The 10169-nt window shown below is 43.3% G+C and overlaps 1 protein-coding gene across 1 annotated transcript in view; it reads left to right on the top strand.

Moving 5' to 3' along the window:
* Positions 1-6: 6 nt before the first annotated feature.
* Positions 7-10169, top strand: part of LOC128878000 (BMP-binding endothelial regulator protein) — a 36386-nt gene continuing 26223 nt past the window's right edge. Inside the window, exon 1 of the mRNA XM_054125741.1 lies at positions 7-1681. The gene's annotated coding sequence lies outside the window, so the exon portion shown is untranslated. The remainder of the gene's footprint in view (positions 1682-10169) is intronic.

Below are 10169 nucleotides of genomic sequence, written 5' to 3' on the forward strand. Positions count from 1 at the left end.
CTCTCTCTCTCTCTCTCTCTCTCTCTCTCTCTCTCTCTCTCTCTCTCGCTCTCGTTTCCTCTCGCCCGTTACTTGCCGATTTTCTTCTCCCTGCAATTCTCATTCTCGAGACGGCGCGCTCGAGTGTAGCCTCGCGGTTAGCTCACTCTCCTTCGTTACGTCCGTGGAATCACTGCTCGGCGATCAAAACAATCCCCGCAAAATAATGGTAGGAGTAACAACTTGTTTGTAGGAACGTGTCAAACATTAGTACGGTCTGGATCGGTTCTAATATCTTGGGTAATATAGAAACGACTGTAACGAGATTAAACATCATCTCGATGAAAATCGCTCATCACTTTTCAACAGCATCATTTCTTCTCTCGAGCTACGGGCGTCGACTTTTTTGGTAAAAAATTATTCTCAGCCGAAAGGTTTGTGAGACGATAATTGATTATTGCATATTGCATATATATATATCAAGGTCACATCTTGAGAGATCTTAAACTGATCGGTACTTTCTAGAATACATCTCTGAAGTGGATACATGTGATACGTCGATCGGAAGTAGCCATACAAAGTAGTCCCCAAACGTAAACATAGGTGTTATCGATAGCGGTAACCGAAGACGCTCCGTAACAATTAGACAAAAGTAGATGTCATGTAAACGTAAAATGACACAGAGTTTTTGAAGTTGTGTTCGAAGAGATCCCGATATTCAAATTGAAATTTCGTTAGACGAACGTTACGGATTCGTGAAATATGAATTTGTATATTTGTCAGAAGCGTGGCTAGCGGTGGAAGCTGTTGCATTATTCGACCTAACCAGCGCAAAAAGTTGGCACACCACCGTCCTAGAGTCCCATTAATCTTTTAATTTTTGATAATTGAATTAGTCCCGTGGCTAGCGCAACGGACAGGAGCACGACCGAGTTGTAGCGTTCTCCCTCTCTTCCTCGAGAACCTTGCAGTTTCTCCACCGCCGTTCTCTTCGCCGGTTCCGAGTGGACCCGGTCTCTATCGGCTACCTCCTCCCCCCTTCTCTATCTCCTGGTCGTCCACCGACTTCTCCAGCTTCTCTTGCCGTGCTCCACCGCCGCCACCTCCACCATCTCCGACGACCATCTCCGTCGTAACCTACCACTCTCGGACTCTCCAGCGTTCCCTCCCGCCCCCACCCCGCTGCTCCCTCCTTGGCCCTCTATCTGGACGGGGAACCTCGTTACTCCGGCACGGTGGTGGAAGTCGCAACGGAACTTCAGTGCAGCTGCGACGAGCAGCTGACGCGGAATCGTTTTGGTTAGTTGCTGCTCGAGGCTCTCCCGTCGCGAACGCACTGGGCCGATTTTCAATCGCGACGTACCGCGCGCGCGGTTCAACGCGACCGTTCAGTGCGCATGCCCGTGTGCTTGTTGCGTGCCTCGAGTACTCGCAGAGAAGCTGCGCGCATCGAAGCAGACGCGTTTTGGTGCACACCGTCTCGAGACTTTCCCGCACGTCAAATGAACGGAGCCCCGATCGACCGCGGCCAAGAGAAAGCAGCCTCGTCAACGCGTCGACGCCGAGTGTCGCGAGATCGTGGCGATTCGACGACCGATCACTCGTCGGCCACGAGCCGATCCGACGGTGGTTGAGCTCGCGATACCGCCATCGCTGCCAACCTCTTCCTAGCTCTCCTTCAAGACGACCAACACCGACTCGGGTGAGTGCTAAGGATTCTATAATCCAGGGATGCACAACGTCCACCGAATGATTAAACGTGAACCCGATTCGAACGACACGGAAAACACTCGTGTCGCTCCGACACCAGTAAAGGTCCGTTTTCACCGTGATACAAAAGTCACGGATTTAAAGCTCCGTTTTCACCGCGTTACGAAGTCACGACTTTTAATGCCGCTACGTTAAATCTCGCTACGTTTATCGTCATGGATACTCGAATGCGTTTTCATTCCAGTCGTGAATTTCGTGTTCCGTTACGTTCTATTCGCGCCATGATATCAAATCATTTTTATTTTCAAATTTAATATCACGGTTTCACCGTGACATTGGACGTTACCGTTTTCATCTCGGAGATTCAACAGAAATGTACCGAAATCAGAAAATTCCGACTGCAAGGGACCAAATGTCGCGATCTTATGATAATCCAATCGCAAATCCTATGTGGACATGACATTCCAACCACGAATATCGCGTTCTCGCGACGTAAATTCTTTCTATTTTCCATTTACTGTATTATACACCACATCCATACATCATTTCATTCGAAACTGTAGGAGCCGACAAAGTCACAGAGTTGGAGAGAGGAGTTACTATTTTGAGAATTCCCATCAGAAGAAGAACTTGAAAATCCTGTTCACGAATGCATGTGCTACCAAATATAATCGTAAAAAAAAGTCCGTTCAAAATATTAACGTTAGAGGGTCCCATTAGAGAAAACAAAACTGAAAACCAAGAAAAATGAAATTTATTTGAGGCATTACTTATTTATTATCGAGGTCTATCGCTTACTAGAAAAATAATCAGTTTCAGCGCACGGCGAGCACGCAAACTATTGGCGCCTTGATACTCTATCGTTAACACGACGCGAGCATTATCTGTGACGTCATCAACTTGCATGCACGCAGTGCACCGAGCCTTTCCTTGTCTCATGCGCATTTTACTAATACAACTTAGGACGAAATACGTTTTCTTTCCTTTGATCGAACAGCATAACTTTCGTTACATCCACGTAAACATTCCTAAAAATATATTATACGTAATGCCTCACAAATTCATTCTATATGCAACTACTATATTCAACTACCCAGTTTAACCTGAAACGAATCTCATTTATCGATGAAACCACCTGTTCCCATTAAAAGAACATACTCTAGATCTTCTTAAAACGCGATTACGCTCCCATCAGAAGTAAGGTAATTATTGTTTAGTAATGATTCGGTGGCTAATTCTGCGCTTATTAATCTCGACTAACTAGGTGTAGGTTATGTTAGGTGGTTGGTCGTCTTCCCCCGTCACCTCTTGCCGCTATGCTCGCCCACGTCGGCTCGTAAAGCAGTCGTCTGTGTACGCAACGACGCGTATGCGTACGCCCGTACTGACTCGCATACCGACGTACACGCGAGCCCTTCTCGTTCCACGCACCTGTTCCGTTGTTGTCGTTCCGCCGCGGCGTGCTTGCACGCGACAGCTCGTGCCACTTACTTCCAGTTACTCGTCGGGAGCCAGCCTGCATCTCTGCGTTCAGAGGTGACCGATACCTCCATCTCGATATAAATCTCGGATAACGAAAAGATTTGTATTAACAAGGAAAGTTCAGGGATCGTTACGGGCTGAGAAATTTGAATTATTGCGGAAATAAAACTCATGGGAACCTAATTACATTATTCGTTTCTATTTTGGCCAAAAATTGGCTTTAACACGTTGAATGCCGGACTGATTTCCAAGGGAATGCCTACAGGGTTAAAATCGTGTCTCGAGACAGTTGTAAACTAACACATCTGACGTTTGTCGTGTTACTTACTTTTTGTATCGTCGTCAAAATCTACGAATTCAACGAACAGCTGAAGTTCCTTAGCAGAAATCTCTGTCACCCATATATAGGTGACGTGGCGTTCAACGTGTTAATGATGGAATCCCTCCCTTAGAAATAATTCTGGTTCTTTATATTTATGCTGATCGATGAACTTCTCTTGTAAGATAAAAATCAGGAATAAAAATCAGAACGAACGAACTTCCCCGTTATACCAAATCTCGAAAAGTAAAAGTAACAATAGAAAGATTTGAATAGTTTCTTGTCCCCTGTATAATCTTGATACTGTATAAAATAGAGAAACGATACAAGAATAAGACTAGCTGAACTTACACGAAGCGATACTACGTAATAAAGCCACACGCCTAAACGTGAGGAATAAATCGCTATACGTTTGATTTCGTTCGCGTATTATTCCAGTAAAATGTTTCCCATCTCTCGTGTCCTCGAGGTGAGTGCAATCGCCCGTTGATGTTGTTGTTATTGTTTATCTGGTCGGTCCGCAGTGCGAGCGAAGAGGTCGACGTATCGTCGTTGGAAGAATTCGTTGTCGCGACGGACGAACCAATCGAGACGACTCTTTTTTTTCTGTGGAAGTAATCGACTCAACGTCAAACGGATTGCTCGTTTCTTGGACGCTTCGAGGCAAACTCGCTCGCGAGTGCTCCGGTAAACTCGCGCTCGAGCTCGAGCACGCGAGGTCGCAGCCTTCCCTCTCCTTCCCTTTCTCCTTTTACGCGTCTCTTTGTCTTTCGACTTCCTCGGATTCTCGTCTCCCTTTCCCGCTCCCTCTATCTGCTTCGCTCGGTCGCTCGTGTCTTACCGAACTAGAGATCAAACATGGGCAAAATTTTATTTCGAATAACAGATAACGATTAAAGCAAAACGTACAACGATCGATTCGCGATGCTTATTCCGTGAACGGTTATTCGGATTGGGCCTTTATTCGACGAAGTCAGTGTTTCTCAATTGGTGGTCTCTGCGAAAATGTGTATCTGTGCGAACGGTACAGCTGTTACGACGGCAATTTATATGGGACTAATTGGTAAATTTAACCCCTTCCCGTGCCATTTACCTCGTCGAAACTCGGGCCCAAGCGGTAAGCATCGACGCCCGCTAAACAGACCAGACTGATGCTTGTAAACAATCGCAATACCCAAGTATCTCGTCGCGAGTCTGACTCGCGATATTCATGTTTAGGCGAAAATCTTCGTCGCGAGTCTGACTCGCTAAAGTACGGGAAGGGGTTAAGGAAATAAACAAGTATAGTTCACCGGCGATCTTGGGCCCCGTTGAGAATCACTGGTCTAAACAACCGATTGCCGTGTGCAGGTGTAGCTTCTATCATCCATCGCCTCGAATCTCGTTATTCACTCAGTTTCCATCGTACCCTTGGCCAACCTGCTTCGCTTGTCAGTGCGGATCTAGATTGCGCGCGTTACGTGCACGCTCCTCGATCACTGCGAGCAACTGTGTCGCGTTGATTCCATGGAACACGTGCCACGACTCGTTTCGCTCGCCTCTCGTTCGAGCTCCGGGCCCGGTTTGGAAAAGAAACAGACGAGCGTGCTGTCATCCCAAGACGTTGTAACCCACCCCTCTGGAGAAAATATTACGCGTAGAAATTAATTCTGTACTCCTATATTCAATCACTTGTTAAGGGGTTAGTCGCAGTCAGAAAGAGGAAAAACAACATTTCTTTGTGACTTTTTTTTAGTTATTAAATAATAATTTGCATAAGTAACAATTAAGTATATTATAAAGCATATTTCAAAGAACTAAAGAACATTTTTTGTTTTAAGAAACGTTTAATTTATATCGTCGATAACAGTCGATGACGTAGACGATGATTTAAAAACATAGGTTTGCGGCGAGCAAGATTTCTGTACACTGTTCTGAAAACGAAATTAAAGGAAGATTTCGAAAATATATTAGTCTAGCGGGTCCCTGATCGAAGGATTTTGGAAAAAATTCATTTAAAACAAGATGGCGTACATTCGAAGTTGATTTTCAATTTTTTCACTAAAATTAAGCGATTTAATACAGGATAAAAAAAAAAGTATACAAGAAAATAAAAAATCCTTCGATCAGGGACCCGTTAGTCTAATATATTTTCTAAATCTACTTTTAATTTTGTTTACAGGTGCCACCAGTTTGAAGAACTGGTTTTAAAACAATTTATTGAGGCATAACTCATCTATTATCGAGGTCTATCGGTTACTAGAAAAATAGTCAGTTTCAGCGCACGGCGAGCACGCGAACTATTGGCGCCTTGATACTCTATCGTTAACACGACGCGAGCACTATCTGTGACGTCACCAACAGAAGAACAGGAAGATATTTTTTAAAAACAAAAATTCTTTTATGGTTCTTTAAGACATACTTTAAGACATACTTTGTGATATATTTCCATTTCGTTAATAAAAATTATTATTTGATACCTTAAAAAAACACACACAAGAAACTGTCAGTTTCCATTTTCCTAATTGCGACTAACCCCTTAACTCTAATTTAAATAGGAATATTTAATCGTCGTTTTATTACGTTAAAGTACGTCGTACGTCTACTAGAGTTCATGTAGATGCATCACAATGGCCATCAGAATGGGAGTTAGAAGATTGGTACTCTGACGTGATAAAATAAAGAGTACATCTACTTAAATTGGAGTTATAAATGATTGAATATAAGAGCACAGAATTGATTTCCACACTTAATAGGTTCAGCGCGTTCCTCTCTTCCGAGGATCCACCCTGCTTCCGGATACGATCAATGTCGACGATCCCGAAATCGAGTTCGACGACTCTGGGAATTCCTGGAGATTCGATTCCCGAGATACGCATCACACGCTCGTTCGGGGGTTTACGTAACCGTGCGCGATTCGAAATAACCTTCCGCATGATTTCGCGGCCGAACAAACTTAGTATCGTAAATATCAGGCTTTGCAAAGGCTAAAGCAGGGTCTCCACTTGCAATAAATGGAAGTCCGCAAACAATAACTTGCTATTTTGCGTTGAATCGAAATTGGTAATACTATGATGCCAATGTGGCCTAGCATTACCGATATATGTTCTTTTTTCGTGTTATGCGCGTGCTTATGAATAAATGTGCCCGAGCCGTGACAAACCAAGTACAGTTTACTTGCGAATAAAATCGAAAACAAAGGATACATTCAATCGTTCTTCTTATGTAATCAACAGAATCAACTGGCGCTAGCAATCATCGTACGCGGAAACTCCGCTTAAGGATCGAAAATAGAGGATCGGGTGACGCAGTGATTCACGATATCCGGTCGATTCATTTGTGACGCTTTCGTCGCTTGGCAGAGATGTTCGCTGTCGCGTTACTGGCCGGAGACGAGCCAAATTTTTATCTACCCAAAAAATTCTCGAACAGTTAAAAACAATTATATATTTTTCTTGCAAAATTAAATCATAAATACCACTATAAATATAAATACTTGACCAATTTGACCCTTTGACGTTACGATTGACGTGACACTTTGTAGAGCCAACAAAAGAAATTAGCGAGACGCTGTTGAAATCTTATTTTGCGTCTTTAAGATCCTCGGTGGCTAAGAGATCAACATTGCATTATTTTATTTCTTCTACTCTCATCTCCGTCGTTCACGATCACGGTCCGATCGGATACTTGGAACCTAATGGATGAGACGAGTTCCGTTTATCTCCGATTCAGCAGTTGGGGATAATACCTTGGACGGTTCGGCGTTCGTAGAAGAATGCGGCCGGCGATGGACGAGGAGCAGGAGGTCAGTCGGGCTGCCACGACTTTTTGGTTTCGCTGGCAGACCAGTGGAGACTCGACGGCGCCGTCGGACTCGGAGGAACGCGAATGCGAGAGCAGCGACTGCGCTACGGAATAATGCTCTCCCTGAACTGCGGTTCGATTAAGGAAAATCTTCGATTGGAACGCTTAATTGCACTATCATTTTCTTAAGGCCCCGTAACACAGTGCGCGCGCGGTAAGTGGGTGTATTTTTAATAATTTTTTTCCAGCAAACGATGAATGTTTTCTTTTTCTTTTTCATTGATACTTCTATCCTATATATACATAAATAGGACACTACACAAATTTTCTTATCCAAATATTATGAATAGTTTGCGATGTACACCGCTACACTCTGACGAAGTTGCTGCTTGGTGGTTGACAGCGATTAAGCTATACGGTTCATTTGAAGAAAAAAAAATATATATATATTTATAAACTAGACATATAGGTTTACATCACCACGTAGGGATTTCTTTATAAAGGATTCCCTTCTATTTTATTTTTATTCGTAAACAATGAAAACTGTCTGTGAAAATGGGAAATAAAATTCGTTGGTCCGCCACTTTTTTTTTCTAGATATTGAAATTTCCCTACTTGATGCTATAAACCTATATGTCTAGTTTATAAATATATATATATATTTTTTTTTCTTCAGATGAACCGTATGGCTTAATCGCTGTCAACCGCCAAGCAGCAACTTCGGCAGAGTGTCCTTTTGGTAGCGGCGTACACCGCAAACTATTCGTAATATTTGGATAAGAAAATTTGTGTAGTGTCTTATTTATGTATATATTGGATAGAAGTATCAATGAAAAAAAAAAACATTCATCGTTTGCTCGAAAAAAAATTATTAAAAATACACCCACTTACCGCGCGCGCGCACTGTGGTATGGGGCCTTAAATTCATCTCGGGCAACTTTGATTTCATTTTTATGGTTTTGATATCTTAGGTACGAAGAAATTGCTCGGAATTATTTAAAGTTTGGTATTCTATTAACAATTATTATTATCGTTAATAATTTAGTTTATCGTTATTTTAAGATATCGTATATTTTAATCTCTGTGGAACTACCTTTTTTTCCGAACAAAAGAAAAATTATTTTTCAATGGATACATACTAAATAGATGAGAAATAACACTTTAACATGTAGATGGGGACCAAAGGGGATTTCGAGTTTCAAGTATCGCAGACAAATTTTAAATTTTGCGTTTGAAAGTGAACAAGGATCACGGATATACGACCGAGGGAAATTTCGCTCGACTTTCTAGGCTCGGTGCCCGTAGGTTTGGCCGCATTTTTTCCAGCCGTGTCGCGCGAGATTCTATGCAAATTCTGCTCCGCGTATCGCCTCCGGATAGTCGCTTGATCGGAGAATCCTTGACGCGAGCGCGCGAAAGCGAACGCTAGGAGCGAGCGCTGAAAATTGGCGATCGGTAAATCTAACCGAAATATTATTAACACGAGATTACCAAGGCAGCCAATTCGATAACCAAAAGGAAAATAGTACTGCGCTCAAGATAAGAGGTATTTAAAATGACACGAGGAAACTATACTTCAGCTGTTGTTGAACTTTGACAACGTATGGGTAGAAACATTTAGAAACGAATGTTTAAGCTATTCGTGTCAAGTAACGTTATTAAAAATTTTCTTCCACCCCTTCTCTCCCCTCGCTCGCAAAGATTGCGAGGCGTCCCTCCCCCACAGCGAGGGGTTACGACCTCCGCTTTGGAAAACACTGGTTGTTGCGTAACATGTCCGTTGGGGAGCCCAGTAAAAACAATTCGCGCAAAATAGAATTCCAGTAGTGCAGAATTCTAACTAGAAATGTTTTAATAGTGAAAATGTACGAAGCACGACAATTTTTACATCACATAACAGAATTACGAGCCTATTTAAACTAGAATTGTAAATACGCGAAGGTAAAGGCAAAGAATGTTCGCGTTTAACGCGTTCACTGCCGTACTAATACTCTTGAAAATTTCTACTGTGATTAAGTTTCGTTTCCAGACTATTGGAAGCTACGTGATCAAACATTTATTGTAGTGTTTATTTTTATAACTTCAGTGAAGGTTAAGAATTTCATTCGAATTTATTTTCGTTGATACTGAACATTCGGAATTAATTTTGTTCGTTCTTCGGTGGAAAGCACTGTCACCCATATATGGCTGACGTGGCGATCAACGTGTTAATAGCGATGCTCGTGCGTTGAGAACGAGTGCGTTTTCTGAATAGTCCCGGACTTGCGAGATTACCCGTGCCCGCGATATTGCGCCTCTCGACGAGGTTACGTAACACGTCCAGCGTCTCGCGCTTATTTAGGAGAGAGTTTTTAACGTCGCGTCTGGCCGGCGATAAAGCGAATTGGAACGATCGCCACTGGAGAGATTCTCGGGCGCGCAAGCGGCGCGATTTCGCGGGTTGTCGAAGAATAAGCGAATGACTAGACGGAGGCACGGGATCGATAGGCGCGTTCGGTGTCGCAATCCCGCGATCGATCCGCGTGCACTAGTGGCCGCGATGCACGGAATTTTCCCTCGGCCATTGTCTAGCTCTCTCGCTCGCGTTTCCGTGCCGCGTTCCGGCTGGCCGACGGAGATTTTCAGCGCTCCCGCTCGCGTTTGCTTTCGCAAGTAGCGATGGGCCTTGAAGCAGTGGCGCGCCCAACGCGAGGGGAGGTGCAAGGCAGCAATTGCATCCCTCCTCTCTCTATAAATATCCGTTTCTTAAGCATTGAAATTTTTTACACGCAAGTGTAAACCGACACGTTAACACTAACCTACCACGATCGGTCGAATGAACGTTTCCAAACATTTTTATGCTGTTCTTAATGAGAACTTCTTATACGCGATACATCATTCGTGTACGATTGTCTTA

The sequence above is a fragment of the Hylaeus volcanicus genome, chromosome 6 (assembly GCF_026283585.1).
Source record: "Hylaeus volcanicus isolate JK05 chromosome 6, UHH_iyHylVolc1.0_haploid, whole genome shotgun sequence".
Taxonomy (NCBI): domain Eukaryota; kingdom Metazoa; phylum Arthropoda; class Insecta; order Hymenoptera; family Colletidae; genus Hylaeus; species Hylaeus volcanicus.